The sequence below is a fragment of the Physeter macrocephalus genome, chromosome 1 (genome assembly GCF_002837175.3).
Source record: "Physeter macrocephalus isolate SW-GA chromosome 1, ASM283717v5, whole genome shotgun sequence".
Taxonomy (NCBI): domain Eukaryota; kingdom Metazoa; phylum Chordata; class Mammalia; order Artiodactyla; family Physeteridae; genus Physeter; species Physeter macrocephalus.
In genome coordinates this window covers 67,681,618-67,698,531 of record NC_041214.2, presented here as the reverse complement: position 1 = coordinate 67,698,531, position 16,914 = coordinate 67,681,618, and the positions used below count along the sequence as shown (strand labels likewise).

At 38.4% G+C, this 16,914-nt stretch overlaps 1 protein-coding gene across 12 annotated transcripts in view; it reads right to left on the bottom strand.

Moving 5' to 3' along the window:
* The window catches only part of NAALADL2 (N-acetylated alpha-linked acidic dipeptidase like 2), a 1,565,958-nt gene extending 1,553,026 nt beyond the window's left edge, over positions 1-12,932 (bottom strand). For 7 of the 12 annotated variants that reach the window (XM_055083869.1, XM_055083842.1, XM_055083845.1 and 4 more), the window contains exon 1: positions 12,873-12,918. The gene's annotated coding sequence lies outside the window, so the exon portion shown is untranslated. Of the gene's footprint in view, positions 1-11,720; positions 12,239-12,872 lie in introns of those variants that run through there. The other 5 variants (XM_055083876.1, XM_055083873.1, XM_055083848.1 and 2 more) reach the window with 5 other exon arrangements.
* Between the last annotated feature and the right edge of the window lie 3,982 nt (positions 12,933-16,914).

Sequence of the window (16,914 nt, the reverse complement as noted above, 5' to 3'; positions counted from 1 at the left end):
GAAGTGAGAGAACGGCATGGACATATATACACTACCAAATGTAAAATAGATAGCTAGTGGGAAGCAGCTGCATAGCACAGGGAGATCAGCTCGGTGCTTTGTGACCACCTAGTGGGGTGGGATAGGGAGGGTGGGAGGGAGACACAAGAGGGAGGGGATATGGGAACATATGTATTTGTATAACTGATTCACTTTGTTGTAAAGCAGAAACTAACACACCATTGTAAAACAGTTATACTCCAATAAAGATGTTTAAAAATAAATAAATAAATAAAATAAAATAAAAGGTACTGAAATCAAAAAAAAAAAAAGAAAGAAAATGGTGCTAATAAAGGCAGCCATATATACAAGGAATATAGGACCACAGTAGAGGGAGTGTGACTGGCTCGGCGGAAAAGGGGTGGGGACATTTACAAAAAGAGATATGGCTGGATATACGAGCATCTGTCATTTAGGGAAGGGAGAAAGGCATTCCAGGCAGTGTGTCCACATGTATGTAAAGATGGGAGCATAGAAGGAGGATTACTTATATCACAAAGTATGTTTAGGAGAAAGGACAGGACATGAGGATGGAGCCTTTAATGGAGGCCAGATTATAATTGGCTTTGTTCAGTGGGCTAAGAAGTTTAGCTTCATCCCAAAGGCAGTGAGGAGCCACCAAAGACGTTTCATCAGAGGAGTGATAGTATTAGATGATCAGATATCAAACAACTGTTGGTGGATGGTGACTAGGAAAATCTTCCCGGTCTTTCACCCACAAAGAAAGCCCCTCACTAACTTTCTTTTGGGAAAGAAAAGCCCCTTACAGCCTGACAAAGAACACAGAACAAAATGATTTCATCCTAACCCATATCTGATCTTTTCCAGGTCCCCTTCCCCATGTCTGGGGAGAATGAGAAAATGGGGAAAAGAAAAGGGAAATAGCATTTACTAAATATTAGGTGCCAGGAAATGTACTAAGTGCTTCACACACATTACAGTATTATCAATTTAACTCCAAAACAACCTTCTGAGATAGGTAAAATCATTTCCATTTTAGAGAGGAGAAAGCAGTGGCCAACAAGTTGTCAAAAATCATACAGTAATAGAATACCAAGGTAAAGAACTGGGATTTAAACCCAGACTTGACTAACTTCAAATATACTCATGTATGTAGGATAATGTAGTTTCCTCACATGCCATCTTAATATATTCATACAATAATCCTTACATAGTAGAGTGTTATTAGTATCACTTTATAAATAAAGAAATTAAAATTCTAAAAGGTGGTCATACATATAAGTGGGCCAAGGAGATGAGGTGCAAGAGAAAGACAAGGCAGATGTCCTAAAGACATTTTTAACTGCTCAAAAGTGAGCTACTGAAACAGATACCAAATTTGACAAGACTCTTCCTTAATCCCTCCACTATCCTTAACACTGCATTAATGAACAATGTTTTATTGGTTATAATGTTATTTTTGTCTATACTAAAGTGAAGGAATAACTATGTAGAAACAAAAATGTACATGTTATGAAAATAGGTAAAGATTTTTTTTCACTACCCCCCCCAAAAACATGTAAACCAAAAAGAAGACATGAGAAATAGAGCAATTCTAATCAGTTAAACTAGTAATAATGGCAAGTCTGTTTTTATCAAACATTAATTTAAAAGTTTTGTAACTACTTTGCCCTAAACACGCTGTGATTGGTTTTTTGTTTTTGTCATAAAAATGCTTAGAAGAGTTCAAATTGGATATGTACTAAGATGCTTAGATTATAATACAAACACACCAAGCTTCTATTATGTAGTTTTCTGCTTGCTTTAAAATTGAATTCTTAATAACAATGGTATGAAAGATCACACAATTAGATTTTTACATTTGATACTGAACAAGTAAGAGAACAGTTGCTTTTTTATAGATACACACCAGGCAGCAATGAAGTCAAGAGCAACTTTCTCCACTCAAGGGAAGAACTGGTGATGATGAGCCACTTGACTCTCACTAATGTCACTGTCTCTAATATTGGCAATAAATTAAACCCTCAGTACCAGCAGAATCCATACCAACATTCCCAAATTGGGGTTAATACAGAAGTTAGAGACACATGGCAGCATACCATGCTAATCTTGGTAAAAGTAAAAACCAAGCCACCCTTTCTTTCTGTACATACACAATGTCAGTTTTTTTTATTAACTTTAAAAGTGTTTGACACTTAATAACCATTAAAATAGATTGTTTTCATTCTAAGTGAAATTAAGGATGGGGGGAATTACGTCATTTTCAACTGCTGGAATAGAATAAAATATATTTGACAAAATAAGCATGCTCACTCTCTGCCTTGCCCTTCCTGTGCACCCAACTCAAATTCAGTAAAGCAAATGAAAACAATATCTATAGTTATACATATATAATGCTTTTTTCACCTTGGAAAATTGATATGGAACATAATGAAGATGACAATAATCTGGATCTAATGTTTAACTATCACGACAATAATAATATTATGAAGATTATTCAGATAGCAAAGCAAAAACTGAGAAGAGAAACAGGAATTCTTTGCTTTATTCAGATAACCTAAAAAGATTGGGACTGGACTAATGGACAAGCAGCTATTACTAATTACAGTACAAATTTTCAATAGTATCTCCAAAACTCCAAAAATACTTTATTGCTTGTATAGCTGAAAACCATACAGAAGACAGCTATTTTTTATATTCAAAATCACAAAGTTTCAAATAAATGAAGTTAAAAATATCTTGTAAATTGCTAAAACTAAGATCTATGCAAACTGTAATTTAACAATACATTTACACTGTTCATATGACAATGAGAATAAAATCCCAGATCACGATTGCTGAAAATACTTCTGAAAAAAACTATCAGGAAGGATTTCTGAGGCCCTAGTAATAGAATAATTATCCTCATATAATCTGATTAAACAAAATAAGAAAGTGAGTGATCCTGACAGAGCTGTAGACATGAACACCTGTAAAATCAAACATGGCACAATGTCATTTAACAGCACTTTTGATAATACTGAAATATTTTTTCTCCAACTCTAGGTTCCCCAGGAAGAGACAAGTCTGCTTGACTACTTAGGACCTTAAACAAGATCCCTGTTTCTATTTGCTCCCCCATTTTCTCTTTTTTGTCCGGGCAATTCCAGCACACATATAAGGATTAGTCACAGAGACGGATGGGACCACATGCTCCCTACCTTCAGGTATACGAATGTCTAACCTTCCAAAACAAAGGTTTTGTTTGTTTTAATTTATTTATTTTTGGTTGCATTGAGTCCTTGTTGCTGCGCACAGGCTTTCTCTAGTTGCGAAGAGCGGAGGCTACTCTTCATGGCGGTGCATGGGCTTCTCATTGCAGTGGCTTCACTTGTCGCAGAGCCCAGGCTTTAGGTGCACGGGCTTCAGTAATTGTGGCACGCGGGCTCAGTAGATGTGGCTATTGGGCTCTAGAGCGCAGGCTCAGTAGTTGTGGCGCATGGGCTTAGTTGCTCCGCGGCATGTGGGATCTTCCCAGACCAGGGATCGAACCCATGTCCCCTGCACTGGCAGGCGGATTCTTAACCACTGTGCCACGAGGGAAGTCCCAAAACAAAGGTTTTTGAAGACAACTTGAGATTAAGCCTTCAAAAACTTCTTTCACAGATGACTTGATCTGTTATAACTATTTTTTTTTATTTAATTAATTTATTTATTTTTGGTTGCATTGGGTCTTTGTTGCTGCGCACAGGCTTTCTCTAGTTGCGGTGAGCGGGGGCTACTCTTCGTTGCGGTGCGCGGGCTTCTCATGAGGTGGCTTCTCTTGATGCGGAGCACAGGCTCTAGGTGCACAGGCTTCAGAAGTTGTGGCTTGCGGGGTCTAGAGTGCAGGCTCAGTAGTTGTGGCGCACGGGCTTAGTTGCTCCGCGGCTTGTGGGATCTTCCCGGACCAGGGCTCGAACCCGTGTCCCCTGCATTGCAGGCAGATTCTTAACCACTGAGACACTAGGGAAGCCCCGTTATAACTATTTTGACTATTTAAGCTCTCTTGCAGTGTAATGATAATATTTCACCTTTCTCTTACATGGCCCAAAATACAAAACAATGTAGCATTTGTGTAAAAAATCTCAAAAATTAGAAATAAGAAAGTGAATGATTCTTTTACTAGATTAAATTCCTATGATTTTTTTAGTATCTCTTTTGCAGGGTACTGTAAGAGGGATCTCTGTGGTGATGAAATAGTTCTATATCTTGATTGTGGTGTTAACTGCATGAATCTATACATGAGAGAAAATGACAGAACTATATACACAAACTGTACCAATGTCCACTCTGGGTTTTGATATCATACTATAGTTGTATAAGATATAACCAATGGGTGAAACTGGGTAAAGAGAACACAGGACCTCTCTGGTACTATCTTTGCAAATTCCTATATATCTACAGTTTCATAAAAAAAAAAAAAAAGCAGGGGCAGCTTCTCACAGAAATCATAATATCTCAATGCCAAGAGTATAGGAAAAACATAGAAAGAGTAAAGAGGGAAATCATTCCTGCAAATTTAAAAGATCAGTGTGGGTAAACATCAGAAAAGCAAGTAAACCAAAGCAGGTGGACAATGGTTATAACCTGAAGATTTGATGGGACTGCATATAAGCTTCTGAATATAAGCTTAATGGGACTAAACATAATGGGAATATGACAACCAAACTACTATCTGTATGTCAACCCATATCCTTTCCTGGGGTCTGAAAATATATTCTATAAAGACCTACTATATGCAAGAAATTATTTTGAAGTCTTAAATTTTATTTTAAAAACTATGTATTTTGCATTGGATGTCATATTCACAATCTTTTTATGATCTTAAACATTTAATTTACCATATTAGTGACTTAACTACTTCCTTCAAAAAAATTGTTTAGTGTATTTCACATTCCAAGAAGATAGTCATGTTTACCTGTGGCTTGGAGCCTTCCAACATAGCTCAGAGTACCCCAGTTGGAGAATCATTATCTTATTTTACAGCTCCAAAGTGGTGATTTACAAATCATTTAGGCTGGCCTACTCTGAGATATACACTAGACCCTTGGTGATTAGGCTATCTTGGGGAAAATTCTTAGAAGAGGGATAACTGCTAGCCCTCTATGATTTCAGCTGTGATTTACTGGAAAAGGGCTTATCTTAACCAACCAGTACCTCCTGTAAACAGAGCCTCCCTGGGAAATATAACTCAAATACTACCTCATTTCAACAAGAAGCAATAAAGCAGGCATTTTCACAAACATACAAACCCAAGAGTAGGCTTCCTGCATAATTAGCAGCTATTGTGCTTGAAAATACCTGGTTTTTAAAGTTTTCTGGGAATTTAGCAAAATTAAATTTAAGGAAAGGGTCCAAGACTACAAGCCTTCTTAAGTCATTCCCAAACAGATTCACATCTCTTGAGAAGGTCAGATAAAGGATGCTTTTATCACCTAAATGTAATTAAAAATTTCAAACTGACTTCTACAACCAGCATTTCAGAAAAGCATTACAGTGCACCAGAAGTTGTTTACTTTGGTTTGAGCACTCTCTGAGAGTTCTGAAGACTAGCGGGGAATATCTTTCAGGTTTGGTTCAGAAAAGCTGAATGGTCCCCTCTGGAAGCTGACTAGGCTGTGAGTGCTTCTTAGAACCAGGAGATGCCCCAAGAGGTTGTCAAATCATTGAGTGGTGTGTTAAATTGAAAATAAATAAATTTTTAAATCATTACTATATACAGAGAGAGTATAATTTGTTTAAAAGTGTTTCTGCTTTGTGTTTTATTCTTTTCCTCCAGTAAGTGTAAAAAGATAAGGAGACCCAAATTATATTTAGGAATACATTATTTGAGGTTATTTTTTCACCAATGATAATTGGACTCAATGCGCAGGAGTAAGAGAGCACAGCCTATGTAGAGTTATAAATTTACCAACAGAGGCTGGACCAATATAATAAAGCCCTAAAACTGAAGAAGTTCATGAATAATTTTCTATTTGAAGGTTGTAAAAAAGCAAAAAGCTATCTGTAATATAGAAAACATTCATATGTGATATTGTATACAATGGAAAAGTCAAAGGGTAGAGAATTTTCATTATCTGTTTTTAAAGGATTCATAACTCTTCTAAAGTTTTTCATGACTGAACATCTAAAACATAAAATATCTGTAATATACTCCTAACCAAACTCTGGTAATTAATACTGAGAGCAAATTCCCATTGTGAGTAAAACCCAACATTTTAAAAATTGAAACCACATTTATAAGCAAGTAGTTGGGGAAAAATTATGCTAAGCTCAAAATATAAGTTTTCCATGAAAGATAAATCACCTTTCTTATCTGAATTGCTCAGATCAAAATATCAAAACAATTAAATTACAATTTTGTCTGACATCAATATCCCATGCAACAGTGCAAAACAGACAAGCCTGATTTCGGGCATACTGTTTGCTTTTAACTGGCAAACAAATTGAGCAATGAATCAAATTTGGCTAGAGAAAACATGAGGCACACTGCCAGATCACAGAGGTCAAGGAATTCATCACGACTCGCTTTCTATACAACTGTGTTTTTGGCTAAGGAAGAAAAGAAATCACCCATTCTCTCATACAAATACAAAAACACACTATTTAACTGCTTCTACATCAAATGTGACTAGAAATCACATATAAAATGAATCACATTGATTTTATAGTTATACGTGCATGAATTTTTATGTAACATATCTTATATGTGTTCGTATGTGTAGACAGGAAAAAAGGGGAGATTAAAGTTTTGTGTTTACAAGCCTAGTTCTTCCACGTTGCTGTCTCATCTATTTCTTTGAATGTGCCACGTAAAAAGTTACAGCATCATATTTTTGAGCTGTAGGAAGCCCTAAAATGATCTTGAGCTACCTGCTCATTTTTCAGTTAAAAAAACCAAAGGCCAGAGGAGACAGGACACAAAAGCGAGTTGGGGACAGAACTGGGACTAGAACTCTGGGCCCCTGACTCCTAATCTTTGGCACCAATCAATCATGTCATATCCTAAAGACATGGACTCCTGAAAACTCGTAAATATTGTCAAAAGAAACAATAATAGACTCCTATTGGTATATCATTTTATATTTATTTGCTTTTTAAGTACAGCGTTCTACTTTCAAAAATCCACTAAGGCTTCATGAGAAAATTATGATGTACTAGAATTTTCTACCCAGGCATATTTGGATTTCACACACTATTCACCTCTAATGTACATTCAGGATTAGTCAGCATCCTAAAGCCTTTACATCTATAATCACAATATAGAACTTTACTTAAGTGCAAATCATTGATTTATGAATTTTCATTCTCTAATTGACTAAATTTTTTTCATATATTTTTTTTCTATGTATCTAAAGGAAATGCAACATTATAATTAAGGATATAGATGCTGTAACAGGATTGCCTGTCTCCACTACTTAGTACTATGTAACCTTGGGCAAGTTAATGTACACACCTTATGCCTTAGTTTCATTTGTAGAAATAATAGAACCCACCTAATAGGGTTTTGGTGATGATTAAATGAGTTAGTACATACAAACGAAAACAACAGTGCTGGCTCTTAGTAAATGCTCAAAAATTACTAATTTTTGTCAGCTAATAGAGTAACATATTGGAGCTAAAGAAATATCAGAGATCATATAGAACAGGACTTGGCAAGCATTTTGTAAAGGGCGAGAGAGTAAATATTTTAGGCTTCTCAGCCACACCATCTCTGCCTCAACTACGAAACTATAATCTATGACAAATGCAGACACAGACAATAAACTGATGGATGTAGTTGTGTTCTAATAAGACTTCACTGTTCATGAAAACAGGTAGAAGGCTGGATTTGGCCTGAGGGCCAATGTTTGCAGCCTCCTGATGTAGAATATAACAGCCACACTCTACTGAGAAAGTAAAGAACAGAGAGGTCAACTGAGTAACAGAAAGTCAGCCAGCGAAGCACTGGCAGGTACAGAACTAGAAGCAAGAATTCTACAACTGGCTCAGTTCAATGTTCTTTCTACATCTCCACATAGGAGAAGCTTCATGAAATCTCCCTATCCTGATCTACAAACAGAAACAATCGCTCCCTTCCCTACTCTCACACAACATACAAGTTTGGCAGAAAACTGATAGATTTTGAAGAGTGATAAGTACACTGGAGTTCATTATGCTATTCTCTCTACTCTTGAGTATCTGATAATTTCCACAATAAATTTTAAAAAAACCTCAAAGCATTCAGTTCTCTTCATATGGCATTTATCAGTTCTCTCAGAATATTTGTGTACCTTATTTTCTTCTCTACTAGAGACGGTAATTTGAAGGCAAGGATCATGTCATTTGCATCTTGGTATCACCATTTCTTGCCAAGACCTCACACAAAACCCTATTTTATAATTATGATTTAATAAACAAATGGTCCCTAAATAACTGAAAGAAAGTCATGTCAAACAAGGTACTATTTCCAACTGCAAAATTTTCTTCACCTTGTCCAGTGGCTTAGTATCCATGAGCAGTGTTGTCAAAATGCTCTTTCCTTACACCCAATTTGTTGCCAATCCAGTCTTCATTACATCATTTTCAAAATCCAACTGAAATCTATTCCTAGCTAACATCTCTTTCCAGGTCTAATACCACCCCTCCGTAAGTACATTCACCACCAGCAATAACACGGTTCTCTATTAGATCACACTTGGTACTTAAAAAGTAAGCTATCTCTTTGATATGATAATAATATTTTTAGAACATTACTGTAGTTAGCCAGCAGCAATGGAGGTAAAATTCAATGTTTTTACTGTCCTCACCATAGTCTTTCTCAGATTTCATGATATAATCTTGCTTACCTTACTTCCTCCTTCACCTCTAGCTACCTTCTATTTTATAATCTCAACCTTCTTTCTAAGTCTTCTCTCAAGCAGAACTCAAGGTAGAAATTCCCTTTTCTTTCCTCAACAAAACACAAAGTTCTTTGCTTCGAGAAATTCTCAGAATCTCAAAGTATTTTCTCATCAAATACATCCGTGACCAAATGGGAAAAAGATAACATTTCCTACAAATTTCTCATGCACTGTGTGCCACTCATCACAATGAGAAGGAATCCAAAGAGAACATGCAAACACCACCACCTGCACCTGTGTCCACACAGTTTTCCTTCTCTCTTATTTGTATAGATAAATAGCCCATATCCTAGAAACAGATAACCTCTTCTGTTCCATCCTTAGAATACTCCTCCCCTCTCTCTCTCCTGCAACATCAATTTTCCATCTCTACTGACTCTTTCTCAGAAGCATAACATACTTTTTTTTTTGCACATCTTTAAAACCCTTTATATCACATAGCCCTCCAACTAATGATCCATTTCTCTCCTTTCCTTTTCAATAAAAATCTTCAAGGGATGTATACCATTACCCTCTAACTCCTCTTCTTCTACTGCTTTGCCAAACATTCCAAACAAGGCTTCACCACCCACCATTCCATGGAAACTGGTATCTTCAAGGTCCTCAATGATTTCCTTTGCTAAATCAACTCTCAATCCTCATCTCTGACAATCTCCCTACTTTTTCAAACATTTCCTTCATTTGGCTTCTGTGATTCCACACTCCCCTGCTCTTCCCCTTACCTAGCATACAGCTAGCTCTCTTTCAGAATCTTTTGCTGGTAGCTCCTCATCTCTTAATGTTGAAGGCCCCCAAGGCTCAGTTGTTGGTCCTCTTCAGTTTTCTAACTCCACATATTTTCGATGAATCTACCCTATCTCTTTGCTTTTAAAACCAGTTGTAGGTTGAAGAATCCTAAATGCATATTGTTAGCCTGGCCTTCAGACCATCTGCTTGACATCCCCACTTGGATATTTAAAATGCATCTAACCCTTAATATGTCCAAATCCAAATTATTAATCTTCACCACCATGTCTTTCTCCTGCTATCTTCCCCATCTCAGTAAATGTAAATTCTATCTTTTCAATTGCTTAGGTGATTGAGTTCTCCCTAATTTCTTTGCTGTCACACTCCATATCTAATCTGTCAGCAAATCCTGTGGAACGTACTATCAAAGCACATCCAGCATATGAACTTTTCATCACCTCCATGGTTACCATCCTGGTCTAAGCCACCATCTCTGTCACATGGATTATCATAATTGCCCAACTGGCACCCCTACTTCTGCTCTGGCCTTCCTTCAATCTGTTCTCAACACAGTAGCAAGAGTAATGGAATTCAACAGTTCTGTTGGACTGTTCTGATCAAAACACTCCAAAGGCTTCCATATCACTTCAAGTAAACACCAGAGTCATTACAACAGCTTACTAGACCATGCAGTACTATCTAACCTCTATTTCATTTAATACCACATAATCTACTTTTCTCCTTCCTCTACACCACTCCACCACACTAGCTTCTGTGAACACACCAAAATGCAGGGCCTCTGCATTTTTTTCTTCTCTGTGACTGGAAAACTCATGCCCCAAATATCACCTGGCTCACTGCCTCATCTGCTTCAGGTCTACTGAAATGTCACCTACTCTGGGGACCTTCCCTTATAATCATATTTTAAACTGCTAAGCACATGCACACACACCTTTTCTTGCCTTATGTTTCTCCATAGCACTTAGTACAGGTATAACTCATGTTACTGTGCTTCCCTTATTACTTCACAGATAATGCATGTTTTTTTTTTTTTTTACAAATTGAAAGTTTGTGGCAACCCTGCATTATCAGATGATGGTTAGCATTTTTTTTAGCAATAAAGCATTTTTTACTTAAAGTTTTCTGGTTTTTTTTTTAAGATATAATGCTATTGCACCCTTAATAGACTGCAGTATAGCATAACATAACTTTTTATATGCACTGGGAAACCAAAAAATTCCTGTGACTTCCTTCATTGCGATATTCCCTTCATTGTGATGGTCTGGAACCAAGCCCGCAGTATCTCCAAGGTATTCCTGTACAGCATCACCTTATATTTTTCTATGTATTATATATAATGTTTCTCTCCACTAGAATGTAAATTCCAAAAAGGCAGTACTTTATTCCGGTGCCAAAAACAATGCTTGGCACACAGTAAACACGATAAATATTTGTTGACTGAATTAATAAATGAGTATTGAGCTCTCTATGTGAATCTGATAATGCTTTTTTGGTTTTGTTTTTTTTTTTTTGCGTTACGCGGGACTCTCACTGTTGTGGCCTCTCCCTTTGCGGAGCACAGGCTCCGGACGCGCAGGCTCAGTGGCCATGGCTCACGGGCCCAACCGCTCCGCGGCATGTGGGATCTTCCCAAACCGGGGCACGAACCCTCGTCCCCTGCATCGGCAGGCGGATTCTCAACCACTGCGCCACCAGGGAAGCCCTGATAATGCTTTTTGTAAGCAATAATTGTACCATTTCACTCTTGTTGGTCCTATAATAGTCTATAATACTCTTTGTACGGTACCAGGAATCATTAGATCAATCTTGTGAAGAGGAATTTCTTTTACATTCACTGTAAGTCCTGAGATCAGAGATTACTGCCAGTTGCAAAGATGAAAAACCTGAGTAGTTTGAGGTGAAAGTATTTTTGAAAGATCTCTTTCTATTAAGAATTCTTAAATGGGAAAATAAAGAAAATGAAGAAAATCCTACTCAAATATCAAAGCCCAGTTTCAAACCTAACCTTTTCATTAATCCTTTCCTCCCCCATTCACCCAGAGCACTTGGTACCACTATCCCAGGGCTCACCATGGTCCTTTCTAGATATGCACTCTCTGGACGACAGGAACTGGATCTCTTTTCTCTCTTAGTCCTTCACCAGCTCTCCATGATTGACATTCAAAGAAGTGTTACTGGATTGAACTGAAAAGAATGAATACTACAGGAACCTATGATATAACTGCTTGTTTGTCAAGATGTAGTCCATCAACAGAAGCAACACCATGCTCTAAGTTCCTAAGGTTGGTTTCAAACAAACCCTTGTCCTCTGTTCAGCATGACCAACTGAGGCAACAGGACACACAGTCCAATAACTTAATCACACATACAGGTCCAGGATCCAATACTCTGCTCCTCAAGATGCACAAGCCATGGTAAGCAAAGACTTGCTAAGGACGACAGTACAGGAAAGGATACTGTGTACTTGTTATTCTAACAGTGCGGGGCAAAAGAAGACAAGACACCAAAGGATGAGCTACCCAATAAAGAGGAAAAAAATTTTTTTAAATAATAGTAAGTGTGGATAAAGAAAGGGGGAGGGAGGACTAAAGGATGAAGAAGATGGGTGAGACCGTGGGGGAGTTGTGGTAGTAAGAGCCAGACACTAGGGTAGAAAGCAGCGCAGGCGCTAATTACAGGCTGCTCCTTCAACTTTCTCTCCTAAACTTCCTCGAGCAAGCGACGGTGCGCGTCCTCAAGAGAGGCGTTCCACACGCGAGGGCGCCCCGCGGGCGAGCCATCCCTAAAGCAGGGTCAGCAGCGCCGCCGTCCACCCCGGCGGGCGTGCGTGCGTGCGTGTGTGAACGTGTCAGAAACGGGCGCTCCGGAGCTGCGGGTCTCTGCACTTAGACGACCGGCTTCGGGAGATGGGCGGGGGCCGCGAGGCGGGGCCCCGGGCTGCTCCGGCCAGCGCGTGCCCGCGAGCGGCCGGAGCCCGGTGCCCCGCGCGCCGCCCCTCCAGGTCGCTCCCGCCCCGCCGCCGCCGCCCGAGCGCCCCTCCGCCCGGGAGCCTGACACCCGATCGGCGCGCCGGGACCCACGCAGGGGTGCGGCCCGCGCCTCAGCCTCGCCGGTCCGGTCGTGGGGACGGGAGGGACAGCCGGACGGCTGGGCCGAGGCCGCGCCGCCTCCGAGCGCCGAGCTGGTTAGGGCAAAACTTTGGAAACAGAGGACTCGGATTACCTGAGCGGCGCGGGCGCGGGCTCGTCTGCGGTACGGCTGCTGGGCGCGGGCCGGGTTTTCAGCAGCCGTAAAGCGGGAGCAGCGCGCGAGCTCTCGCCGCCGAGCTGCTGCCCTGGCGCCTCCGCCGGGAGCGTCAGCCGCTTGGCAAGGAGCGGGCTGGGTTGAGTCATAATAAAAGACACGTTTGCCGAGTGAAGCGGGAAGGGGGCTCGAGGAGCCTTGTTAAATGGCGACAGGCTCAAGAATAGGGAAGGTTTTTTTTTTCTAAATGGGCAAAACTGGAAAACTTGCCCCATGGTAGGAGAGAGATGAGCTTCATTTATCATTTGAATACATTTTACAAGTACTTTTCTATATCTAATAAGACTTCTTAAAGAATACTTTTTTAAGTGCATTGCCTCCGGACAGGTAGCTAACTGGGTATAGTGCTGAGCCTCGTCCCTTCCAGCTTCAGGACCTTGTTCTGCAAGTTACTTGAGTTCGTACCTTTGTTTCTTTCGTCCCTTAAACGGGGTAATAAAGGCATGTCCCTCAGGAGGGAGAATATTGAGAGGGTACTTGGCATTGTGCTTGCAGTTTGCACTTACTAAAGCTTAATTATGATTGAAAAATAAAAGAGGGGATAAGTGAACAGCTTTAAAAGGAAGAAGACAGAAAAATAAAGCAAGGATTTTTTTTTTTTCACGAGGGATAAATGAGACAAATGTCTCAATGGAAGAAAAGAAACTGGAACCTCCAAGAAACAAATGAGGCCGAGAGATGTAGCTGAGATAGGAGAGGGAAAAGGGGGGGGAGGGGGAGGGAAAAAAAACAATAAAGCTAGGCTCAGTGGCCAGAAAGCTGAAGCTTCATGGGGGGAAGGGAGGAGGAGTGTGTTTATTCGCTATTTAGAAAATCATGACAAACTCCCTCTACTGAGGGAGATTTTTTAAAATATTTAAACAGATAAACAACTTTAAAAATGAGCCCCAAATGAGGAGGCTTTGTTCCAATGAATGAGATTTCGCAGTTCTGCGAAATGAGGAAATTCTTCCCGTGCTGCATCCTAGGGGGTTGAGTCATCAAACCATAGCAAAAATTAGTGGGCTGGATTCCTGAAAGGCATGCCAGATGGATGCATTCTGCTTAGTTTTAATAACTGTATTATGTTCCCTCTGTATTGTCAATTTTGGAAGAAAGGAATCTGAATAAAGATTTGAGGAGTGAACTTGAAAATAAAAGCCAAACCAGTTACTTAATGTATGAGTATCCACCCACAGTGAGCATGCAGTTAAAGATTCCAAAACAAGTAACCATTTCTCCCACTTTCATTCTCCCTCCCCTTTGTTTCTGCTTTCACTGTATTTCTACTTTTGTTATATTATTTTTGTACAATGGAACTGCCTAAGGGAAAGGTGGTTTTAATTAATACTAAGGAATGGAAGGAATTTTAGCTAGGCCTCTGTAAGTAGGGTCAAACTTTTTGAAAGGAAGATTTTTTTCAGTTGAAGTTTTAATGAGAGTAAGGGTAACTTGACAGATGTGAAATCAGAAGTTGTTTTAGACAAACAAGAAAACAGTAATAGAACTGTTGTGCAAGAATCAAAAAGAAATCAGAAACGGTTCTAGTCTGTAATTAACTGTAAGCACCAAAGGCTAGAGGAGACTTTTCTCTATTAGATAAAGAAAAATGGGTGCCTTGCTCTACCACCAGCCTTTCAAATAGAAATAAAAGAAAGAAAAAAAGGAGAAAAAAGAACATAGAAAAACAAAACAAAGAAAAACCTCTATCAGATTCTTGTAGAAGAATTTCTACAGATTTGCATTTTCCTAGGAAATCTCCTACAGGATAAAATACTTGTAGGTGCCTCTTCCGGTGTAGAAGCACAAGCAAAATATTTGAGGAGATTGAATTTCGTAGAATTGGGGAAAACCCTAAGTAGGATAAGAATCCCACTCTCTTTGTTTCTGTTTTGCTGAGCCTTGGGGCTGAGGCAAACAGATTATCATTAAACCTGTATTAAAGTGAAACAAAGAGATAAAATCTTAAATGGTGTGAAGCCCTGAAACTAAAAGGAGCAAGAAAACAAAACCAAAGCCCCAAAATAGAGAAAGAGACTAGGAAGATTTTCTGAGGGAACCTTTGAACTTTCTGCAATATGAATGCCTATGACTTGCTTTAGACAAATAGGCAATATAAACTAAAGCTGAGAACCAAGAAGATCTGGTCAGTTCAGATAAAAAAGCCTTCCTGGCCTGAAATGTTTTGGTCTGAGCTAATTCCATTGATTTTAGGTAGAGACAAAAATTCCCCACATGATTTTGTGTGCCCATAAACACCTCAATCACCTGAATCCACTTGAATGCACTTTTTAGTTGGACATCTGGCATTCTGTAAACTAAACCTTGACTCAAGTCCTTTCGAGCATTTTGTGAATTTATCCAAAAGTAGATTTAGACTAGTAAGCATTTGCTCTTAAAACTTTTAAATCCATCGTTAATTAGTGTTAATAATGTAAAGCATATAGTGATCTGCTTTTCAAGGTGTTTTATAGATAGAATAGTTATAATTAAATTATATCCATTTGATAACATTACAAGACCCTTGTACACAACTGACTTTAACCTTAGTGTGCTAATATGATTTTTATTTAAGATTTCATATAAGATTATATTGGAAAGGATTGATTGTTTTGACTGCAAAAGACCATATTGTTCTTTCTAACTTAAAACTTCAGTGTAGTAAGGATTTCATGTCACATTCTGAACACTGTTACAACATCATCTGTTGCTAAATTACCATGTAACAGAAGCACTAGTTAAAACAGGTAGACAGCTTTAACAAATTCATAGTTTTCTAAACTAATTTCATATACTAAAGACTGTATCAGAGCTGAAGTGAGATTCTCCAGCCAAATTTGAACTTTAGCTGAGAACACTGTTTTCCAAGATTGCTAGTTAATCCCGCTCAGTAGGGGAGGACAATCTTAAAGATACAGATCCTTGTTCTGCCCTGTCAACAACGCATATGTACTTATGGAATCCATTGTACATATTTTAGAATAGGTCTACATGAAACTATTCAAACCTAAAAATCAGCACTCTGGTCACTTTAGACAATTGAGGTAGGTCAAAGAATGGTCACTTCATGGGTTTGGTTTTTGGACACTGTCACAACTAGAAATTCTCAGGTAATTAAAATTTTCATTGGAAAAACAAACAACTTTAGGAAATAGGCATTCTCATACATTTCTGACTGGAGTATAAAATATTTTACCCCCCTACAGAGAGCTCTTTAGTAACAATCAAAATTACAAACACCAGGATTATATTCCCCTGGAACCACCAAATTGCTTTTGGGAGTTGATGCTATAGAACTAATGCATGTACAGTATTATTCATTGTAATAACAAAAGTTTGGAAATAACCTAAAAGTCCATCTATAGGAGACTGGTAAAATTAATTATAATACATTCATTCAATAGAATGTACTATATGCAGTTGTTGGGGGAAAAATAAACAGAATGAGGAACTTTTCTGTAAACAGGTTTGGGAAATACAACAAGATATATAAAGTGAAAGAAAAACAAGGTACAGAACAGTGTGGAAAATATAGTACCTTTGTATAAAGAGGAGATATGATTATATTTACTTGCACATGCATAAAGAAATTCTGGAAGGAAACATAAGAAACTAGCAATAGTTACTCATATAAAGGGGAGATCAAATGTGCTGACTGGACTGAGGATGGGGTGAAAAGAGACTTTCACTGCATACCTTTCTGTTTTCTTTTGGGGGGCTGTGTAAATATATTATCTGTTTGAAAAATCAGGTTTAAAAAAAGAAAATAAATGCTAAATAGTATCCATAATGTGTAAAAAGGTAAAGTTGGAAAAGTTATTTTGAAATTGAATAATCTCCCTGTCATAATCCCAAAGCACTGAAATTTACTATTAAGAATTCCTAACTAAACTATGAATTCCATTTACATCTGTTTTGACTATAAAGGTCTGTACTATTTGAAAATATCAGATAAACCTTCACACACAAATAAAATTCATAT